The sequence below is a fragment of the Phyllostomus discolor genome, chromosome 8 (genome assembly GCF_004126475.2).
Source record: "Phyllostomus discolor isolate MPI-MPIP mPhyDis1 chromosome 8, mPhyDis1.pri.v3, whole genome shotgun sequence".
Lineage (NCBI taxonomy): Eukaryota > Metazoa > Chordata > Mammalia > Chiroptera > Phyllostomidae > Phyllostomus > Phyllostomus discolor.
Window position 1 is genome coordinate 109281616 of NC_040910.2, and position 23340 is coordinate 109304955.

At 50.1% G+C, this 23340-nt stretch overlaps 1 protein-coding gene across 3 annotated transcripts in view; it reads left to right on the top strand.

The window, feature by feature from the left end:
• RFFL (ring finger and FYVE like domain containing E3 ubiquitin protein ligase) overlaps positions 1-23340 on the top strand; it is a 62345-nt gene that overhangs the window by 5075 nt on the left and 33930 nt on the right. The window contains exon 1 of one of the 3 annotated variants that reach the window (XM_036034068.1): positions 15681-15825. The exons of the other annotated variants lie outside the window; for them this stretch is intronic. The gene's annotated coding sequence lies outside the window, so the exon portion shown is untranslated. Of the gene's footprint in view, positions 1-15680; positions 15826-23340 lie in introns of those variants that run through there. 3 annotated transcript variants of the gene reach the window in all.

Genomic DNA, 23340 nt, shown 5'->3' on the forward strand with positions numbered 1-23340 from the left:
TCTGCGGGAATAGCTTCATGGCACTGCCCGCGATCTCCCTGACGTGTCCGGGTGCAGCCCGGGAGTGTGCAGCGCAGGCCGGGAGGTGGCGAGGGCGGCCCTGTGAGGCAGCACCTGACGTCCATTTCTTTCTTCCTCTTCCTTTCTCCCTTTTTCCCTGGTGTTACTTTTCCCCTCTCTCCTCCCTTTCCCTCTTTCAGATTGCCCTCCTTTCAACCTGCCAGTCGGGCTACAATTATGGAGGGAAGGCCAGGCCCCTGGAACTCCAGGCTGAGAGGTCACTCGTGGCTAGCACCTGTCTCCCAGCCACATGAATGGGGGCTTTTGTAGGCGGGACGTTAAAAAAGCTGATGAGTAGGCTACTGGTTGGAAGGCCCCATGAATGACACGGCGCGTGTGAATCACGAGGGAGGGTGACTTAAAGCCATTTCAGAGGTTCGTTTCTGAGACTCTATTTCTGTGTTGACTTACGATGTTGGTTGAATTTTTACATCCAAACCGCAAATCTGTTTATTGCCCAAACTGATTTCTGTCCTATCCACTGGGAATCATTTGTATTCTGAAGAAGTTCTGCCCTTAGGGCCCTTGCTTTATTCCCCCAAATGTCTAACTATTGTGTAATACAATTAAAGTTTTGTTCTCTGTGCTGCTGACATAATTAGTTTAATTTCCGCTCCTTATATATATTTTTTTGTTGGCAGCTGGGAAGTTAAAATACGATATGTTGCATAAAACTGCTTTTTTTGAGGGTGATTTTACTGTCAGTTGAAGGGATGTAGGCCCCGGGGTACATTTTTAAAGATGTCTTATTCCACTTTCCTATAATAGACTTTCTCTGTATAGAATTAATGTATTAGGACACATAATTGGCTATTTAAGCATTCAAAAGAGACAGTGTCTGGCCTTTACCCCGTGATTATATTTTTTCCTACAGCTCTTGAGGAAGTGTATGTACTTTGGGGGAACCCCTAAGTATCTCACAGCTACACGAGCACATGAACTTTTGCAGAGACTGGAAAACGGAGTGGTTTTCTGAGATAAGCTGTGCTATTTAAGTCCCTCCCCGAGTCGCCCCGCTCTCTGCCGTGTAGATCATAGCGCTGGCAGACCTGACATGCAAGTGATGCCTGGCAAATCTGGTTTGCGATTTTTCTGTGATACATTTCACAGAAAGGGCTCTGGTCTTCAGGAACAGAAGTTGCTCTCAAGGAGACTTTACATTTAATTACGCTAATCCGCACTTAATTTCCTACAGGGTTTTGGAGAGGTTCTCACCAGGCTGCCGATTTCACGGAGTTACGACCTACACAGGTTTTCATCTGTTGAAGCTGCTAACTTTTTTTTCCCCCCCCTTTAATGGAAAGTGACCTTGGTCTGGTAATTTCTCTAGTGTCCTCTCTCACAAAAAGATAAAGCGGAACCTTGTTCTCTCAGCAGCCTTTTTCAGTGGCTGCCCCTCATGTGCTGAATTTGGATTTAAAGAAAATTCCGTTGAGCAAGGGTGACTTACCAAGTCCGTTCCTTTCCCATGCTACAGGTTAGCGTGTGTCTCCTAGCGTGGCATTCACATGCCTTTTCCAGAACCGCGTGTGAAAGTACGGTTGCATTATCTCCGGGAGGTGGTGTGGTCCAGGCTCCCTGGGAGGGCGCTTTGTTTCCACCAGGCCGGCTCCAAGAATAGGGGAAGCCCAACCTATTGGAACGGTTTGGAGCCAGAGTGACTTGCTCTGAAACATTTTAACTGCCTTGATCCTCTGGAAAGAAATGCTGCCTAGTCATCCTGAAACTTAACAGGAAGTTTGGCCAACGGGGGCCTCTGCTGGCCTGTGAGTGGTTAAATGCCATTAAGTAATCAGCACCATTCCAATCAGTAACTGCTGGATCCTGTTGAGAACTGGAGGCGGGGGTGGGGTGGGGGAGGGAGCTTAAATAAACGGATGGTCCCTTCCCACCCCGTCCTCTGCCTGTTTCACTCCTTTCATTTGCTCGGGGAAAATCTTTCTAGTCTCAGCCCCGATCACACACACACACACACACACACACACACACAGACTTACGGCTCGTGAATCAATATACTTGATCCTTAATTAGACAGGAGAGCGTGTTATTCCCCCCCCCAGCATTTTCTTTGAATCTAACTATTTTTTTTAGACTTTCATAATGATTAAGATGTCTGCTTGAAAAATAACCAAGCCTCCTCCTCTATCAACTACCAACTTTTTCCCAGGTCTTGAGTGAGTGGGCCCATAGCCAATTAATTCTACCCTTTGTGACCAGGCTAAATTATTATTTTACATGGCGGCGCGGAAGTAGATTCACTAGCGCATAAGGCTGTGTTTGAAAATGCTGGACAAAAGGAGTGCTCTAATCTGGGGCTTTAGCGGGAGTAGGTCAGCTGCAGTTCAGTTACTTTGAAGCATCCTTAGTCAAGGATGGTGCTGGAAGAGGGAGAAATTGTTTGGGGACTGTTCTCGCAGATTGTAAAATCCAAATTGCCCAGACAATGATAGCGGGAGATGGAGAGGAAGAGTTAGGGGCTAAGATTCTGTGCGAGGGGCACAGGGTGGGAAGGAAGGGAGAACCAAGATGAGGAAGAGCATCCCAGCCCACAGCGGAAAATTCCTAGTCCTTCAGCTTCTCTCCCCTTTGCTGATCTCTGATCTCTGTCTGCTGCAGTCAGGTACCATTCATACTCATCCTCCCAGGTACCGATGGGAGAGTCTCTGGAACCCTTCTGTGTCAGAGCTGAAGCTGACCCTGGCCAGTGTTGGCCGCAGAGCGGGCGGGGAGGGGCCTGGGCGGGGCGGGGCCTATCCGCGTGTTCCCGGAGAACTTGCAGAACAGGCGCGCCACCTTCCCGGCTGCCCCCACTGCGCGGTTGGGCGCAGCGCCCACGGTGGCTCTGAATCATCGCGCCAGCACCCGTCGATCCGGCTCTGTGTTTCCCAGCCCCGGCTGTTGGCACAGCGGCAGCCCAGCAGCTGAGGAGTGGCGGTGAGTCAGCTGATTAAAGGGGGACGCCAAAACGGGAGCCCTGCAGTGTCACCTCCAGGTGATCCTCCTCAGAGTCCTAAATCTCATTTATTTAAAAAAAGTTTGCCCTGGCTGGTGTGGCTCAGTGGATTACTTGCCAGCCCGAGAACCAAAGGGTCGCCGGTTCAATTCCTAGTCAGGGCACATGCCTGGGTTTCGGGCCAGGTCCCCAGTTGGGGGTGTGTGTGCAGGAGGCAACGGATCAATATATCTCTCACACATCGATACTTCTCTCCCTCTCTTTCTCCCTCCCTTCCCCTCTCTCTAAATATAAATAAAATCTTAAAAATTTTTTTTTACCTAAAAGAATTTCTTTATCAGGGATTGCATACAAATTGTGACCTTTTCTTTATTCCTAGAGGCATAAACAAGATTACATTTTGCTGCAATAGATGTCAGATTTTAGTGTGTGTGGGAGTCTCCTGGGTGTTTAGAGAAAAGGTTCCTGGTTCCTAGCCAAGACTTGTGGAATCAGTGTCTGGGAAGGAAGCTGGGGTTTTGATGTAGCTTTTCTGCAGACCGTACTTGGGGAAAGTAGTGCTATAAGAAGGAACCGCATACTAAAAACAATAATAACATCGGGTTGGCCCAAAAGGCTGTTTAGTTCTTCCTGTAAAATAGAAGACATTTTTTCATTTTCACTAATAACTTGATTGATTTGCATATTTTGAATATGTCAGCTGGGGATAGCTATACCACGTGGTATAACGTTGATTGTTCTCAATATCTCGATTTGATCGCCGTTGACTTCGGCTGGTCCACCCGACTGTGGAGCATCGTCAGGCGAGAAATCTCCAGCACAAAACTTTGAAAACCACTTTTTTTTTTAAAGATTTTATTTATTTATTTTTAGAGAGGGAGGGGAGGGAGAAAGAGAGAGAGAGAGAAACATCAATGTGTGGTTGCTGGGGGCCGTGGCCTGCAACCCAGGCATGTACCCTGGCTGGGAATCGAACCTGCGACACTTTGGTTTGCAGCCCGTGCTCAATCCACTGAGCTACGCCAGCCAGGCGCAAACCACTTTTGACACAGTCAGTCAGTCACGGCACCTTCTCCATACACTGCACAGATCTCTTTTCGCATTTCAGTTGTGTTCATACCTTTCTTGAAATAATGAAGCATCATATGCCAAAAATGTGTATTTTCTTCCATCTTCCATATTAAAATGGCTACACAAAAATTCACCAATTTTGATAATTTAAAAAGAATGCACGCTGATATGACAACTGTCAAAACACAGTCTAACAAAGTTGTTTTGAATGAAGTTAAAGCCAGCTGAGTGCTACTAGAGCCATCTCATGTGAAAACCAAACGAACTTACTGGCCGACCCGGCGGTAAGGCTGGAAAGCATGGATGGGAGTGGCCGCCTTTATTTTGCAGACAGGAGTAGAGGCTCAGGCTCCCCCAGGGTTTCCAGCTGGGTAGTTGGCTCTTGCAGACCAGCAGTGAGGTCTTCTGGCTCCTAACTTAGTGCTCTTTCCGTTAGGTTACGCCACGGAAACCTGTGGGTTTCTCCGCACTGGTTTCTGTAATATCCTTCAACTCCGAAGCCGTAGAACAGTGAGGGCAAGGGTGCTTTGATAGCTTCAGGGCAATAAATGACGGAATCGGCCCTTGATAGTGTGAAAAGTCAGTGCTTCTCAAACTACCTGTGGAAGGATCCGCTTTGTGAAGTCCCCCCCCCCACCCCCGCCCCCATCTGTTGCCAACAATGTAAAGTACAAGAAAAATAAGTTACCAGAGAAATCATGCTTTGGAGCTCAAGGCAATGTCAAAGTGCCGTAAAAGTTTCTACATGCTTGATGTGATTTTAGGGGTGTGTATCTTAGCGTGGACCTCCCTGGAGGGTCTGCGGCTGCACAGTTTGGATAGTGTCGTCCTAGGCGGCTCATCCTGATACCAGCGGTCCTTGGTCATTTTCTTCCTTGCGCTGCCTGTAACTGAAGCAGCCAATGGAGAATTCCCGTTCCTCCTTGGGGAGAGAGGTGCCGTCACCTGGTGGTTTGCTGGGTCAGAACCATAGTTTTGATATTCGGGGATTAGGTGAGGGACACTTACCTTTAATATACTTAAGAAGGAATTGATAAAACTTGCACGTGATGCCTGAATCGGGAGGGAGATGGACCTCTTTTTAGCCACATTCCTTGTCCTATAATTTTACTCATAGTTCATCAAGGTGCTTAAAGGTGGGCAATAGAAAATAAACCGTGGGGGTGTGTGGTGTCTTCGAGGTGCTTCAGCAAGCAAGCAACGAGCAAGCAAGTGTGCGCTTGCTTTTTAGAAGCCTTTTTGAGTAGTTTAGGAATAAGCCTTAATTAGTTTGTGTGGCCGTAATGTCAAAATGAATTTTAATTTGGAGCGGGGGAGAGAAATCTCTCCGTGCATGCTTCGCATCCTGGTTTCATTACTGAGTGGGTCGAAATGTCAAACTTGATGGATTATTGGAGCTATTATTTGGTAGTTAAACAAGAATGAGGCTGTTTGGGTGTTCGCAGGGAACACCGCTCCCTGCGCCTGGACTTTGCACCGGGGCGTGCTCGGTTGTTCAGAAGGAACAGTGGTTAGGAGCTGCGGCGTGGCCGCCCTTGGCGTGGCCGTCTCAGTGGCTAGCTGCCTGTTGGGGCTCTGGACAGGCGCTGTTTACCACTTTCGGAAACAGCTTATATCCCAAAGTGTCTTTGGTTGCCCCCTAAATAGCTGGGAAACCTAGAAATGGAGAAAGGTGTTGTATGTGTCTAGGTTATTCAAGTCAGGCCTTTTTTTCTGTATGCATTGCTAGGACAAACTCTGTGTAATTGGGGCAGGGTGGGGTGGGGACTGTTACCGGACTGTTGACTGCCAGAGCCTTTTCTGCCCTAGTTGGGTGACAGTTCACTCGGAGAGCGCGTTGTCAGGCTGTGTGCCAGAGTCCTGCAGGGCGCTCTGGTGTTTAGAACCTTGATTAAGGAAGAAGGATGGGAAACACGAGTGAGGGCACGGGTGTTTTTGGAAGTCCCCACGCTTGCTCTGTGAAGTCTCGAATTTTCACTTGGAGCATTATTACGTTTGGTGACGGATGTTATAAAACCATCTTCACAAAACAGTCCCCTTTCCCCTTGAAATCATATGTTGCCAACAGAGCTCGGGAGGCGCTGGGCGTGCTCACCAGGATTTATCTCGCTCACCGCGTTGCGCAAAACGGCACTTTTCTCCAGAATGAAATTGCATGTATTCTTCCGTGGGAGTCAGGGGAAGGCTCATGGGTGTGAGGAGGATCAAGAGACCGACGCTTTATTTTGCCACGTGATACTTCTCGCACCTGCACAGAAATTACCAGCAGCTCATGCTGCTTGCCGTGTGCCAGGGACTGCGTGAACCCAGCGCCTCCTCGCGACGACCCTGGGAGGGGTAGGGCTGTGACCTGGGTTCTACAGAGGCGAAAATGCAGTGCAGGGCGGCTGAGCAGCGGGCCTGAGGCCGTGGCGGTCGAGCCCCAGGGGTCTGGCTGCGGAGGCCCAGTCTCAGCGCCAGGCCGCCGCTGCCTCTTGCCCGCCGGCTCCTGTCGGGGTTGGTTTTCGGAGCAGATCTTTGGAAACGGGTTCCATGCGTACAGCGTGGTCTTAAAATTACCCTGTTGTACATAAGCCTCCGTGTGTGGGATGTGATTTTAAGGTGATGTTAGCTCTGCTCGTTACTTGTCTCACTAGGGTTAGTTCTGGGAGCACTGAGGATGCTGGTACAGTTGTTTCCCTAATTCTGAAATTATCACCGTATCTGTTACATAAACTAGTCACCCTTAACATCGCATCGGGTTAGAGGAGAATTCATCGGTGGTTTTTGTTTTCTATCCTTTCATTTTTTTTTGGAGTGCCTTGCTATTTGTCAGTATGTCAGTAGGCCTTCTCCATACAGTGGCTTCTACAGAGGATATACACATACACACCTCGCAGGGCCCTGTGTGGGGCGACAGTGGGACCGATGGTGGCAGACCGACTGCTTTTAGGAAGAAGCCCGGGTTCGTAGGCACTGAAGGCAACGCGTGGTTATCTGGGCCTGAGGCACGTGTCCTGCTTCCGGCGTGTGAGAGGCCTGTGAGGCTGGGCTGGAGGATCACAGAGGAAACATCATTTGCATTTTTTCCACTGACCTCTCCCTCACATTCTGAAGACAACTACAGGGACTTCTGTAAAACAAAACAAAACAAAACAAAAAAAACAAAAAAACCCATTTGTAGTGAGAGGCCTGTCACGTGTGAGGGGCCCTACCTGGTAACCACGTCTTTCCCAGTTTGATTGTCTCATCGGGGCCGTTGTCGGTGCTTTGGGTTTCAAGCAGGACACTTGGGGCTGGATGCTGAGCTGACCAGTCAGCGAGAGGTCATGCTGCAGGGTGACTCTGCTGCCTTGTGGCTCGTCGCCCGGAGGAACGTACCTGGAGGGGCAGGGCACAGGTGATGCCTGCACCGTGTTTCCGGTGGTCAGGCCAGCCGCTGGTCCCTGCCTAGGGACCCGTACCCCGCCTCCCCGTAGGAGGAACTGCAGAGTAATATGAAATGTGCTTTGCTTTACAACGTTTTCACCTTCCTCAGTTCTCCGTAGCGGTTGGACAGTTGGGTGACTAATCGCATTTTTATAATCACGCGCATCCCTAATCCTTGGCAGCCAATGATCTGTTCTCTATGTCGGTAATTTTGTCATTTCTGAAACGTAATGGAAATGGGAGTCGTCACAGCCTGTGACCCTGTGAAATGGGCATTTTCCCCTTGTCACGGTGCCCTCCGTCCGAGCAGTTGCGTGCAGCACAGTCCCCCCGCTGCGTTTGCTGAGAAGCGTTCGTTCCGTGGTGCGGATGGGCCCCCTGTCACCGCTCACCCCCGGAAGGGATTCTGGTTGTTTGCAGTTTGGGGTGTTAAGGGTAAAGCTGTCTGTAGTATTGGTGTGCATACAAGTTTTAATCTCTCTGTTCAGTACCCCAGAATGCAATTGCTGCATCTTATGGTAAGTGTGTTTCATTTTTTAAAGAAACCGCCACACTTTTCTGCAGGGGCTGTACCAGTCTCCGGCCCCACCAGCAGTGTATGAGATCCAGTCTCTCTGCATCCTTGTGTGCACTCGATGTTGTCACCACTTTTGTTTCGGCTTTTCTGATAGGTAGCGTATCTGGTTTTAAAGTTCAGGTCAGCAGGTCACTGAGTAACACTGACCTGATGGACAAGGAGTGAAGGTTTTTGAGTGCAGCGTTTGTGGTCTGTTGACTTGTTTTTTTAATACTTTATTTATTTTTAGAAAGAGGGGAAGGGAGGGAGAGAGGGAGAGAAACGTCAGTGTGTGGGAGAAACAATCAGTTGCCTCTCACCTGCCCCCAGCCGGCAGCCCAGGCACGTGCCCCGTGCCCTGACCGAGAATCAAACTAACGATCGATCGTGCGGTTCGCAGGCCGGCACTCAGTCCACTGAGCCGCACCAGCTGGGGGACTCTGTCGTTTCTTTGCCGCGGTTTCCTTAGGAGAGGGAAGACGGAGCACGACCAGGGGAAGCAGGAACTGTGAGCACCAGACGCTCTCCCTTCTTCGGGCAGCGCCCGGCGCAGCCGTGCCTCTGACAGGGCTGCCGGCGATGGGACTGCTGTCCCCGCACTGTGGGTTTTGAAGAAATCTTCACCCGAGGACATATTTATTGAGAGAGAGAGAGAGAGAAAGACAGCGGGAGGGAGGGAGGGAGGGAGGAAGAGAGAGAGAGAAAGAGAGGGAGGCAGAGGCATCATTCGGTTGCCTCCTGCAGGTGCCCCGACTGGGGATGGAACCCGCGACCTAGCTACGTGCCCTGAGCAGGACTCGAACCTGCAGTCTTTTTCGGTGCACGAGAGGACGTTCCAGCCGACTGAGCTACCCGGCCAGGGCCCAAACTGTGAATTTTTGGTTACTTCTTAAGGAATTTGCCTCAGTGAATATAGCCTTAAATACACTGAAAATTTGGCTTGGGATGGCCTTCACAACTTCCTACAGTTGTTCTGTTTCATTTTATTTGTGAAGCGATCTTACGTACTTTCTTTCTGGCAATATTAGTTAGCTTGCACCCTACTCGCTTTAAAACACTGAGATAGTAGCCCTGACCCTTGTGGCTCACTTGGCTGGGTGTTGTCCCCCAAAGTGGAAGGCCGCCGGTTCGATTCTTGGTCAGGGCACATGCCTGGGTTGGGGGTTCGGTCCCTCTCACATTGATGCCTCTCTCTCTTTCTTCCTCCCTCCCTTCCCTTCTCTCTAAATACAAATCAGTAAAATCTTAAAGAAAATGCTAACATGGTACAAAAGTATGTATATAAAGCAGAAGTGTATTGAATGCTTTTAGACATTTGAACTATATGTGTTTTGTATCTCTCTGTGTATAGCTGGGGTTGGCAAAGGTGGTGACAGTTCGTTGCATGGAAAATAATATCATCATTGAGAAATGATGATACAAGAGTCAACTTTGTTTCCTGCACTCACGGCTGTAGACCGACTCGGCCCACTCCTGTAGGAACGTGTTCTCCGTACGTGATTGTGTGTGTGTGTGTGTGTGTGTGTGTGTGCGTGTGCATTCATTCACCTGTTGTTCCGTGGTGCCGCCCCTCGCCCCCAGCGGGTGATGTATTTACAGGTATTTTTCCTTATGATTTTTTTTTTTTAAGCACTTCATCCCTGGGACAGAGCTTGGGGTTCCTTTCTCTAACAATTTTTGTTTGTTTGTTTTCTTATAAAAGGGACGAGAGAGATACCTTTGAAAGATCTAACGGAAATGTATTTTATTCCTGTCACAGGGGTTTGGTTTGAAAGAAGGTTGCGGCTTTGTGTGCAAGTAAATTACTAGAGTTCTGGATGTTAGTGTACGTCTGTCCATTTAAAAAGTAAACAACACAAGTCCGATTTTACGATGCGACCTCTCGCAGAACCTCGAGGGACGCGAGAGCCCAGCGCGCAGCCGTCTTTGGAGGGTGCGAGGTCCTCTGGGCGTCTGTCTGCCCGTCAGCCGCCTGGTCACAGGGAGGGTTTCCCTAAGTGCTGCTGCCGTGCACAGTTGGCCCTTTATTCTGAAGTCGCCCTCTCTGCCCTCTCTCCCCCTTCCGTTACTTTGATTACCTTGATGGGACATTCAAGCTGTGCAGCCTTATCCTTTTTTGCCGGAGCCCACAGAAGCCAGTTGGAAGATTAACTGTAGGCGGACGGGTAATCGTACCTGCCTGGCGAGACGTCACCCGCCAAGGTGAAGCCCACGGCAACAAAGGCCTCCTAGATGCGAGGGCCTGAGTGGGGGTAACATGATCTTGCGGCATTTTTTAGTGGGAACCAGGGTGACAATGTAGGCAGTTGGACTTGGAGGCAGGACGTGGGCGTGGGGTGAGGGATTGGAGACAGAGGGGGAGAGAGGTGGTGGGGGGGAGAGGGAGAGAGAAAGAGTGTGTGTGTGTGTGTGTGTGTGTGTGTGTGTTTGGGGAGGGGAAGAACCCAGAGGCACACAGTGAAGGAGAATTAGGAATTCAGGAAATTCCACTCTAAGTGGAATTGCAGAATCCTTGTTTGGGAAGGTTGTCACTGAGGAATGGGACGGGAGCGTCCCCGTCACCTCACTGTGAAGCTGTTGCAGGTGTGGGTGATGGAGTTGGACGACAGGGCCTTTTCCCTGCCCTTTTTCTGTATTAGCAGCTGAGGGGGGAAAAAAAATGAAGAAATCGCTCTGTTTAGAAAACCACACCCATCCAATGGTTCCGAGATTTCCGTTGCCAGATGTCCAGAGGGAGCTGCCCAGGGTAGCAGTTGGGTCACGTCGCCGACCGCTTCTCTGCCAGTCTTGCTGTCAGGTCCGCAGACTGCCGGCAGCCCGGGTTTCCCCTCCTCCTCCTGCAGCTCCCTGCGCTTTCCCTTCCTGACGTTTGGGGACCTAGCGTGCGGTGGTGCCTGCGGTAGGCCGGCCGTGCCCTCAGTAGTGGCTGCCTTTCTGGACTCGGAAGCATCGCACACAGGGGGCAACAGAGTGCCCACACTCAGGTTACAGAGCAGATGCTGGTAACGGCCCCCGGGGGGCGGGGAGGTGGGGGAGCGGACCCGGTGCGTGCGCCCTCGTGAAGCAGGCCCGGGGGTGGCTGTGCAGCAGAGCGCCGCGCAGCGGCTGCACCTCACGCAGGGCCCGCTCCTGCCTCCAAACGCGCAAGTAGCTGGTTAAACATTAAAGGGACTGCCCGGTCCTTCTGGTCCCGAGATGGAACGGTTCCTGCGTGGCGACGGTCTTCGTCTCCCAGGAGAGGCCATTGTATACAGCGGGTTTGTGCTTCCAAGTGGCACAGCGAGCCCGCGGCGGCGATGCCGCGGTGATAAGTCGGCCTTGGGGGACGGCGAGGACACACGAGCTGCACGGCCTCCCCGGGTTGAGTGTGTGGGCAGAACTGCCGCCCCGGGCATTCAGCAGCCTCCGCGCTCAGCCCCTGTCTTTGGGGAGGTTTTCTCCTTTGTGTTACTTGACTGTTCTGTTGAGTCAGGTGAACTTGAATCTTAACAGCCGCAAAAAGTCCCGCAAAACCCCCGTGCTGCGCGCACCCCAGCTGTGAAAACGTCTCGGGGCAACAGGACCGCTCAGACCCTTAGCAGCAGCGGGGAGAGGGGCCTGCAGCGGGGAGGGGCCTGCAGCGCATCACGCCCAGCGAAGTGAGCCGGTCGGAGAGCGACAGGCACCGTGTGACCGCACTCCTACGGGGGACCCAAGGGACAGACTGAACAAACAAGGGAAATGGGGACAGGCTCACAGATGGAGAGCAGGGTGGCAGCTGGTTGGGGGGGTGGAGGCATCGCACACGGGGAGCAAAAAGGAAAAGGACTTGTGGACAGGGACAGCAGTGGGGTGATTACCGGGGAGGGGAGGGTGTAAGGGCACTAAATGGTCGTGGAAAAATACAATAAAGATGAAAAACATCAAAACATAAAAATAAAATCCTCAAAAGTAGTTAGGATAAATGTCTCTGGGGGCCTGAAGAAGATAATGGGCCAGTGAACAACAAAAATTCAGCCCTATTGCTCTGTTTTTTTGGTCTTTTCTCGTGGGGGAGGGGACTGACGCCTAAGACGCGCTTAGTGAGACTGCTGTTCAGCTTGGTGGTGGTTGAGCAGCAACTTTGCAGAGAGCACGTTTCGCTCAGGGAACACAGTTCTCACCTGTCAAAACACGACCCAGGGCCCAGCGGCATCGCGGTCACGTGGGAGAGGAAGATGCTCATTAAAGATGCGGACCCTGGAGGCTCCCCGCAGGTCTGCGGTTCAGTGCCTGGGGCCGGGTGGGCGGGGACCGCCTTCAGCCAGCGCTCCTGTTGGTTCTCCAGGGCGCTTTCAGTCGCTCTTGAGTATCCTCAAGTGGCCTTCGTTTTTCATGTTTGGTTTCTGTGATTTATTAGATGGCAGATATTTTGGAGATATACTAGTTTAAAAAAGAAGTTAAGGGAACCCAGAATGCCAGAGATTCGAATTTGGCAATGTCTCTAGTTTTCCACATGGTGAGACAACCACTGTTTTCTGGGTTTATCAGCTCACCACCTGTGAGGAGGAAGAAGTACATGGGCATACTTAAGATTAGTTTTGTTAAAAAGAAGAAATGTACAGTATTATTGAGAATGTTGTGAATGGGAGAGTAGGTGGGTGTTGAGAGGAGAAAGTGGGAAGGGGACAAGATTAAGTAGTTTATAAATGGTAAAAAAATTGTAAAGTTCAACTAAATTTTAGTTTTTTAGTTTTTATTTTTTAAAGGTTTTATTTATTTTTAGACAGAGGGGAGGGTTAGGGTTAGAAAGAGAGAGAAACCTCAATGTGTGGTTGCTCCTCATGTGCCTCCCCCACTGGAGACCTGGTCAACAACCCAGGCATGTGCCCTGACTGGGAATCGAACCGGTGATCCTTTGGTTCACAGGTCAGCGCTCAATCCACTGAGCCACACCACCCAGGGCTCAACTGAGTTTTAAATTACCATATTTGGTAATACTTGGATATATGCTTGTTGTTAAGAACAATTCAAATGCCTGTAAAACTAAAAATACCTCCTTGATCTGCTCTGATTGCCGTTCCCGCTTTGGCAGGTGTGTCCTTTCATATCTTTCTCTACGGATTTGGTAATTTTCTACGGATTTGGGAAGCTACAGAATTCTGAGAAGTGAATTATTTTTAATTCTCTTGACGCCTGCTTTATAATGTTAATATATATTGCAGAACAAAACGTGGGTTATCAATGACATTACATACTCCTGTTCATGCAAAAACAATGGGTGTGGATGTGTGCACATTTTATATACATACCTATGTACACAAAACATACACACATACACACACACCCCTAACGCATCTGTTGTGACCCCCCCGGGAAAAGTGAACGTAGGTAGCTTTGGGCGGTGCATTACTTGTGTGACTTGTAAGATAAGATAAGGCAGTGAAAGAACTTAAGTGCAAGGCCACCATTATTTTTTAAATTTCCCGTACACATATTTTTATATTCTCATGGTTTTCGTTTAACCTCATAAAACCTCAAGCGGCTGAAATCATTATTTCGAATTCAGCATCTTTTTAAAGCTCCAAATGTGTAGTCCTCAGCCTTTTCCATTTAAAGGAAGTAACTAGGAGGGAGCGTGTTTGGGGGGAATCCCAAGCAGGGAAACGATCCTCTGTGCTGGCTTCTCTCACCTGCTGCGCGGTGCGCGGTGTGCATCTCCGCGGAGGTAGGGAGTTCCGGAGCTCCTGGCCCTCGCGTCGCTGTCCGTATAATTTACATGTATTTCCCAGGCACAGCACCTCCGGGTTTTCCCGTCCTTATTGACTAATACAGATGAGTCAGAAGCTTCTCACGATGCTTTTTTTCCCCCTTTGGAGGTGGTGTATTCGTCTGTACTGTGTGGGCCCCGAGCGTTGCTTCGCATGAAAATGTTGTGACTTATCACCCACCGCAGCAGTATTTCTTGACGATGTGTGGTCCCCGAGATAATGGCGGTTAACTGTTGGAGAGGTGCTTTTATCATTGCAAAAGGACTAATTAGCAGACGCTGTAGGAAAACTTGAAACAGCCATTTTCTTTTTCCACGTTTAAATTAAATTAAGTGTTTTATTTATTGTAAATTTTTTCCCAACACAGCCGTTTTTCTGACAAGGACAACACTGAAGGGGAGGACGTAAACGAGGGAACGTAAAAAGTAAAATAAAATAAATAAGAGCGGGAACATGTTCTACAGGCCCAGCGTGGCTATCCTACCGTAACAATGTAATTAAGGGGAATGAAGTGATTGGATAAGTAGCTTTTTTTTAAACTAGCCTGTTGAAAAGGAATAAAATTAAGTAGCGTAGTTTTTAAAACTCAAGTTATGATGGTCTACATACATATTTTCGTTGACCTAATAAAATAACATTTACTGAATGACCGTTGAGTCGGCAGCTACGTCCGGTTTGCACCTGGGAGGCCTCCCTGGGAGGATGGGTGCAGCTGGGTGTGGCAGCCTCCGATGAGCAGGCCAGGAAATGGGTAATGACCGAGAGGAACTTCAGGCAGGGAACAGAAGGATCTCATGTGAACTCGAGTTTATTTTTTGTCAAATGAAAACAGAGAAAGCAAGGCCTTAATCTGTTATTTTCTCTCTCTTTTTTTAGATTTTATTTACTTATTTTTAGAGAGGGAAGGGAGGCAGAGAGAGAGAAACACCAATGTGCGGTTGCTGGGGGTCATGGCCTGCAACCCAGGCATGTACCCTGACTGGGAATCGAACCTGCGACACTTTGGTTCGCAGCCCGCGCTCAATCCACTGAGCTACGCCAGCCAGGGCTTGTTTTCTTTGTATAGCACCAATGCCAGCTCTAGCCTGTCAGGGCAAATTCAATAATAATTAGTTGCTCTTGATGATCCCGTCATTCTAGAATTGATTTTTTAAAAGTAAGCTGGCCAGTAAATGAGAACTGACATAAACCGAGGGATTTTTTTTTCTTTTAAAAGTGTTCCCACAGCTTTCCCAGACTCCTGTATTCCTTCAGCGTCTAGCAGGCAGGACGGTGGATAGTTGAGCCTGAGTGGAGAGAATGTGACAGCTGATGAGACAGAACCTCCAGTATTTCTGTCTTGATCGGAGAACTTGAATTGTCGGAGGAAGTCGGGAGGCCAGAGGAGGCCTAGTGGGGAAAGAACAGCGATTCTGGCCCGAGCTCACAAAAACTCTCCCTAGTGCCGGAACAGCCTGCGTTGACAGTCAGGGCCCCAGGTCCTCGGGCCCCAGGTGCTGTAGTTTGTAAATGGCAGAGAGATTTCTTTGCCAGCCTCTTGGGGGCGATCTTCAGAGCCGGGGCCCAGCTCCCTCCAGGCATCTTGCTGTCCTGAGCCCCAGCTGTTCTCAGATGAAATTTCAGAAAGTGATCACCGGAGCTTTCTGGGTAAAGGTTCCAGAGTCCCGCAGAGGGGCCGGCATTAGGGGAGTGAGGTTTACCTGTCCCCAGTAATCAGCACTCAATTAAAAAAAAAAAAACACAGTGGGGCACCTCTCCCCTTCCAGGTTGCAGTGCGCTGGGGTCGGCCAGCGGCCAGCTCCGGCTGAGTTGTTTGGGAAGTGTTTGCCCGGCATGAGTCAGCACGGCCCTGGGTAAACCGCCTGCTCTGTTGCAACCCTGCTTACCAAAGATACGTCCCCAGGCGGCACCATTCACTTTGCCTGAAAGCCGCTGCTGTTGGTTCCTGAGATGATCTCATCCGAATGCTGCTCCAAGGACTTCAGCGGCTGGAACTGGAGGCAGCTTGCTTTCTGCCCTGGCAATGTTTTGAAACAGGCAAAAATCAGGTAACCCCAGATTCTTTCTCTTAGTTTTATTCGTGAGACTTGAGCTGCAGTGGAAAATTCTTAGTACGAAGAAGTGAGTCACTGCCCTATCTTTGGCTATCTCCAAGTTAATCCTTCAGCTCTTTGGGGCTTAAGTGGGGAAAGTTTTTTTTTTTTTATTTAAGATTTTATATACTTATTTTTTAGAGAGGGAAGGGAGGGAGAAAGAGAGAGAGAAACATCAATGTGCGGTTGCTGGGAGCCGTGGCCTGCAACCCAGGCATGTACCCTGACTGGGAATTGAACCTGCAATGCTTTGGTTCGCAGCCCACACTCAATCCACTGAGCTACACCAGCCAGGGCTGGGAAAGTTTCATTCATTTGGCCTCTGGATACGGTTATAGACCTAATTAGACCATTTATTATTTATACATTAGAGAAGTCAAACCAATTTACAGCTTTATCTATCTTTGCTCTTGTCTTCTGTTCTTTTTTGTCTTGTGAGAAATACTTTAGGCAAACTAGTGTTTTTTAAAAAAAATAATTTATTAATTTGAGAGAGAGAGAGAGAGAGAGAGAGAGAGAAACATCAGTTTGCTGCCCCACTTGTTGTGCATTCATTCATTGGCCGGTTCTTGTGTGCGCCCTGACCGCGGAGCAGACCTTGGCATATCAGGATGGCGCTCTAACCCACTGAGCTGCCGGCCTGGCTGAAACGGAGCGAGCGTTAAATAAAGGAAGAGAGAGGCAAACATACTTGCTTATCTGCCTAATTATCGTGAGTGTTGGGTTTCAGAGAACACTCACCGTTCACTGGTGAGTTCCCGAATTCCTGTCCGCGGTGTTCTGAAGAACCTGCCCTGGTCCCTGGTTCTGTTGAGGCTCCTGCCCTCTCTCCCTCCGCCTCGCCTCCAAACTTTTTAGTAAGTCTTCGGCCTCGACACTAGGTAACTGCCCCCACCCAAGTTTGCTTCTGCCCCTTGCAGTTGCCCCAAGTATCCATGCTCTCTTTTGCCTCGGGCCCTTGCACAGACAGGCCCTCTCCGAACCACCCTGCCCCAGCCCCACCCTAGTGAGCGGGCCTGAGCCTGGGCGTCTCCTTGATTCGCCGGGACGGGCTGGCTGGTTCCCGGGCGCACCCTGGGTTTGCTCTGATCATGGGTGTATTGAACATCAGAATCTTTTATCAGCATTATATCCGGGGTGCTTGGCACATAGCAGGTTCGCAATGAGGATAGAACGAGGAAGAGTCTGTACTCCCACAACTCTGCTCCTCTCCACAACCCTTCACTTGGGCTTCCGCCCCTGTTACCCTGTTACTCATGTTCTCCTGAAGCTCCCCAGTGAGCTCCCGACCACCTAACCCGCTGCCCTGGCTTCAGCCTTTATTTTATTACTCCATCTCTGCCGAGCACTTAGCACTGCTGAACCGTTCTTTTCTTCCCCAGGCAACTCTCTCCATTGGGCTGTGAGGCCTCCTTGTCCTTTCTGAGTTTCCAGCGTGCTCTCCTGTTACTCTCTTTGGATTATCCTGTAACTGTTGACGATACAAGATTTTGCCTTGAGTATGTTTTCATTCTTCCCCAGCCCCTTCCTCTAAGGATTTCTAATACACCCATAAATTCAACTGTCTTCAGGATTTTTTTTTTTTACCAGCCCAGCTGTTTGTCCCAAATTTCAGATCCATCCATCCTCCCTCCCTCCCTCCTCACCTGAGGACATGTTTATTGACTAGAGAGAGAGAGGAAGCGGGGAGAGAGCTAGAGAAACGTTGGTTGCCTCCCATACCTGCCCAGACTGGGGATCGAACCTGCCACTAGGTATGTGCTCCGACAGGGGACTGAACCCACGACTTTTTGGTATATGGGACGATGCTCCAACCAACTGAGCCACCTGTCCAGGGCCAGATCCTTATTTCCTGCTTCAGAAGCCTTGACAGACTTTGTCTAGCTCGACAAACCTTCCAGTGTGTTCAAAGGCCCTTCGGCTCCACGCACGCAGAACAGCTCATACCTGCCCTGCCTGGTACCCGTCATCTGCGTCTGTTGCTGTGCGTTTGAACTCGGTTCATTATATCCACCAAATCTCCCTGTTTACTCTTTGTAGACTTCACATCCTCCAAATGTGCCAAATCTATCGTCGCTAAACCCTGTTGATTACTACTCTGCTGGAGTACTGTTTGATGTGTCCTTTCTTAATTCCCACTGTTATTGCTGAAGTTCACCGGAGGTCAAAAACTAGACGTTTTGTTTAATGAGCCCCACGGCTTAAACTTTCGAGTGCGGCTGCTCTTAGGGCCCACGTTGTGCTCCTCGAAGGTCAGGGGCAGCCCCGTTCCCTCCGGTCTCACACCCTGAAGGCTTTACCCCACGCTAAAGCCTTTGCCTCTGGGGGCTGGAGTTTCTAACTTCTAGTTCAGTCCTTATCTCAGCTCCGTCTGCATACAGTTGCCAGTTATCTTCCCAAGGCCAAATCTAATCTTTTTATTCTGGGCTTTTCAGAGTGCCCGTTGGTTCCTTATTTCCTGCTGAGCTTCCCTAGGTCAAGTCCTTCCCAGTCGGGCCCCATCCTCTACCTATCTTATCTCTGTTACTGTTACCTGTCTTATCTGCTTCTCCCTTTCCCAGGCCGGTTCTCCCTCTCTGACCTCACAGACCTCCTCATTTCCTGGTTCCTGGTTCCTGATTCGACGGTGTCCTTCCCGGCTCCGGCTCGTGCTCGCGGCCTCCCCTTCTCCCACCACGAGCCTCAGTCCATACGCCACACCTCTTCTGCCTTTCTCACGTAGGGTTCTTCTCTCCTTGTATTTCTTTATCTACTTATTGGTTGATTTTCGAGCAGGAGAGAGAGAGAGAGAGAGAGAGACTTGATTTGTTGTTCCACTCACTTGGGCATTCACTGGTTGGTTCTTGTATGCGCCCTGACTGAGGATCGAACCCGTAACCTTAGCGCAGCGGGGAAGACACTCTGACCAACAGAGCTTTCCCGGCCAGGGCTCATTCTTTCTCGTTTAGATTTCCTCAGCACGGTGTGTCCCTTCCACTAGCCTGCTGAGTTCCGTGACTGTGCCTGGTCCTGACCTGGTTCCACCAGGCAGTGGCTGACGTGGGTCTCCAAGGTCAAACCACTAGTTCAGATGTCTTTATCGCTCTTAGCAGCATTGGGACGTGTATAAGCTCTTTTATGAGATGGCATGTTTTTGGTTCCTGTTTGATGAACTTGAGCCCATGGTGCCTAATCCATGTGTGTGTCTGAAACCGTCAGGTAACCATTCAAAGTTAGTTTGAAGATTTATGGGCCTTGCTCAAACTGGATTCCACAGTGTCACCTAACATTTTTATAGCATCAATACTGTACAAAATTATTCCCTTGTGTCATTTTACTTGATACAAGTACCTGCAGTACCCTTTGTTGGGTAGGCTTTATTATCCCTATTTTACTGGTGGTTATGAAGCTACTTCTGACATGGAAACCTATATTCAGGTAAGACTCAGAGAGAAAATGTGCTTTCACGTTGCGTTAAGCAGTTGGTTTGTCTCCTGCAGTTAAATAGACCTTATTGACTTGCCCGGCAAAGGTGCCTTTGCTCAGTGTGCAAGTAAGTGCTGAAGACCTTGCCTTTCACCAGGCCCCTTCATGTCGGAGGGGAAGGAGGGGGTTCCCAGGGCCTGCCTGACCTGTGGAAGGGCCTCGACGGCGTTAAGAGACCTTGACTGAGATTAGTGCGCCTACTCCAACCTCTCTAGCTTTTCCTTTGTGCCTCAGATGTGTAGACTCTGTTAAAACCTAGTGCAAAGGCGGAGTGTCAGGCCAAGGTGATGAGTGAAGGGAGTCATCACAGAATGGAGGAAGTTGAGTGTCGACAGCAGAAAAGTAGTTCCAATAAGTGCTTACGTTTGTAGGGTAATTCACATGTTGGGGGGGTGCTAAGATGCTATGTTTGGGACGGCGTGGGGTTTGATTGTAGAAAGATGAACCGTAAGGGCTAGGAAATAACCTCTGTTAGATGCTGGTATCCAGTTTTGGTCCCCACATACTTCAGAGAGGATAAAGAGGATTAAAAGTTAAAAAAAAAATAAGTCATCATACGTTTTTTTACAAAGGGAAGATTTTTAGCCTGGAGGAAGGAAAAGCTAAGGGATGATGGATTGATTACCATCTTCAAGTACAAGAACGGTTTCTGCCAGGGGGATTCTGATTAATTGTTCTTCATGTACTTCAAAGACTTAAAAGGAAACGGGTTTAAATGGAAGGAGGAGTAATTTTAATGAATATGAGGAAGAGCCTGATCTTCAAATTCGAGAAGCATTTGAACGGCTGCTGAAAGTGTTGAGTTTCCGTTCGGCTTATCTATCACTGAGTCACAAATCACCCTGAAACTCTTGGTGGCCTCAGATGACAACTGTCTCATTGCCCGTCACTCCGTGGGTGATGCAGGGAAGAGCAGCGTGTTGGTGTGCCCCGCGTGACAGTGATGAGACCGGAGGGCTCCCCACGGCGCCGCCCAGACGGCTGGGGCCTCAGTGCTGGCGGCTGGCCGGGGCGTCTTGGTTCTCCTCCACGAGGTCCATTTCTCTCTCGGCCTCTCACCACTCACCAGTGTAGACCGGGCTCCTTTTCCCTGGGGGTTGGCTTCCGGGGGCCCACAGTGGGAGCTGGGGGGCCTCTTAAGGCCCAGGCCTGAGAGTCCCCCATCATCTCTGTGCCCCAGGATTTCGGTCATAGCGAGTCACGAGCGTGGCCCATATCCGGTGGAAGGGGACACGGGCAGGAGCCCAGTGCCAGAGTCACACTGCAGGAGGGCGTGCCATGTGGCTGGGATCGTTGTCCACGATTTTGGAAACCGTTTACCACACTGACCCGGGAGATTTGTAATGAGAATAGTCAATACATGTTAGTTGGGTAGATAGTTTGAGCATGTGATTTATGAACTTGGTCGCATGTCAGGGTCACCTGGAAGCTTTTATAAGCACGGACTCCTTAGGTACCATACAGGTGAATCTGGGGTCCCTGAGGGCGTCGGCACACAAGAGACCTGTGCCCTTTCTCTCAGGTGGCTGTCAGCACCGTGACAGTAGGGGTGGGGGAAGGAAACGAGACAGGGATAATATTCGGGGCGGGACGGCGGGTACTCTAAGATAGGCCTGCCGTCTCCTCCTCCCTCCTCCTGGGGCTTGGCTGAGCCCCTGCCCGGCACGCCCTGCGCTCCAGGCGGCCTGGTGCGGGGGTCTCATTGCTTGCTTCACTTACCTTTTTTCTCATGGTTTCTAGCACTTTTTCCTTCATAGCACTTTCTAGTTTATGATTAAATATTTGTATGGCTATTTGACTGATGTGTAATAGACAAAGTATGTCTGCTCAGCTTTCCAGGATCTAATGTAGGACCTGCCTCGTACGAGGTGCTCAGGGAGTATTTGTTGAGTGAATAAGCGGTTGATTGCGTGCCTGCGTGATTGAAGCCATAGTTGAGTCCGTTGTGAAGGGTGATTGAAGAATTTTGGGCAGGTGGGGCAAATGAATGGGAAAATCACAGTCCTGAGGCAGACTGCGTGGATTCCATTGCTCGTACGATTTCACGAGATTGGAGGAACTGGTTCGGGAAGGGATGAATAGCTGTTTTGAGTGCGCTTGGCACGCTGGGTTCGGGGTCAGGATCTGTAGCAGGCCTTTGGGAACGAGGCGCTGAAGTGGAAGGGCGAGATTGGTCCCAGATGTGTGTGGATCTGGGGTTGTCGGAAGGAAGGCTGTGGAATCTGTTCGTTCCGCAGGTACTTATTTGAGCTGCCATCGCGTGCCAGGCAGAAATGCATTGTGGGGAGGGTGAGCTGAGGTCTGACCGACAGGGAACTGGCTTCGTGGAAAGGAAAGAGCCGAGGAGAAGGTTCCTGGGAGGAAAAGAACCGCCCCCTGTAGGCCTGGGGCAGTCGGTCCCTTAGTGTTCTCCGAGGAACTGAAAGGAGACCTCCCAGGGCTCTGAGTGAGGTGCAGCCAGAGGGGGCGCTGTGTGGGGTCGGGGGAGGAAGGTAGGCGGGGCCCGCAACACAGGGGGCCTCTGCAGGCCATGTGGGGGGTCTGGCTCCAGAAAAAAGCATGGTGGGAGACCACTGATGGCTCCAACGGAGCGGGGTGACAAGCAGAGTATGTATTTAAAAATATTTTTATTCTTGTTTATTCTCTTCCAGCTGTCCTGATTTTTACCACCCGAGGACATGTATATATTTAAGTAAAAGTTGACCCTGACTACTGTGTATAGACTGTCAAAGAGGGGACCACTAGGGACGTGTTCACCCCAGTTCTTGAGGAAGAAAGTGACATGTAGGCAGGGCTTGGCAGTGGGCATAGAGAGAATGGGGTAGTTCAGGATATGCTCAAAACACAGAGCCAATGGAATTCACCAGAGAAGGAAAGGGAGATGGTTAGTACCGAGCCCTGGGAGATGCTGGGGGCAAAGGAGCAACCAGGGAAGGGCAGGTAGGACGGCTGGCTGCTGCTCTCCCAGTGGGAGCCGAGGGGAAGGAGGAGCCCGTGGGGAGGACTGGAGGAAGAGCGTGGGTGGGTCACTGGTGTTTGCGGGAGGTCAGGAAGGTTAAGGACTTAGGAAAAAGCCATGCATTTGGCCATCAGCCTGTGATAGGTGACCTTGGAGAAAGGGCTTTCGGTGGCGTGGAGTGGAGTGAGTGAACAAGTGTGTGATGTGACAGTGAAGCAGAGTACCCGCTTCTCTGCTAGGGAAGTCGGGAGTTAAAGGGACAGGCAGGTGGTCTGTGCGGAGGGGCACAGAGAAGGGACAGGCAGGTGGGGCAGAGAGGTGGTCCGTGTGGAGGCGCACAGAGAAGTATGTGTGAGGGCAGGTTTTCCCAAACCAGTGTTGACGTGGCACCTGCCCTGTGCCAGTCGCCGTGCCCGGAGCTGCCCCGAGTGCGCTCAGTTTACCTTAGTCTTCGAACAGTCTGCCCGGGGGCGCAGTGACCGCCAGGACGAACTTCCACACTCTGGGGGCAGGCGAGGCCTTCCTTCGGAGTGTGGGAAGGAGGTTGTAGAACTTTTTATGTATTTTTACACTTTGAAATTTCTTTTTAGTGTTATGTTTTAGATAGAACACAGTGTATTTTTTAAAAGCATTTATTTTTTAGAGAGGAGAAGGGAAGGAGAAAGAGATGGAGAGAAACATTGATTGGTTGCCTCTTGCATGGCCCGCAACCCAGGCGTGTGCCCTGTCTGGGAATTGAACCCTGCAACCTTTTGGCTTGCAGGCCAGCGCTCAGTCCACGGAGCCACACCAGCCAGGGCTAATTTTTCAAAATTTAAACTGATGGTCAGAAATGCTGGATTCTGCCCTAGCTGGTTGCCTCAGAATAAAGGGATGGAGCTTGATTGTTTTGGCATTAAAGTAGGTGAGAAGGTTTCTGGTTATCTGACAAAGAAGTGGAAGAGGGGACAGGGTCGCAAGGTCACTTAGACAAAGCAGAAAACAGTAATAGTTGCCGTTTTTGGAGAGTGGAGTCAGGTCACTGTAGCTCCGTGACTGCGGTCACA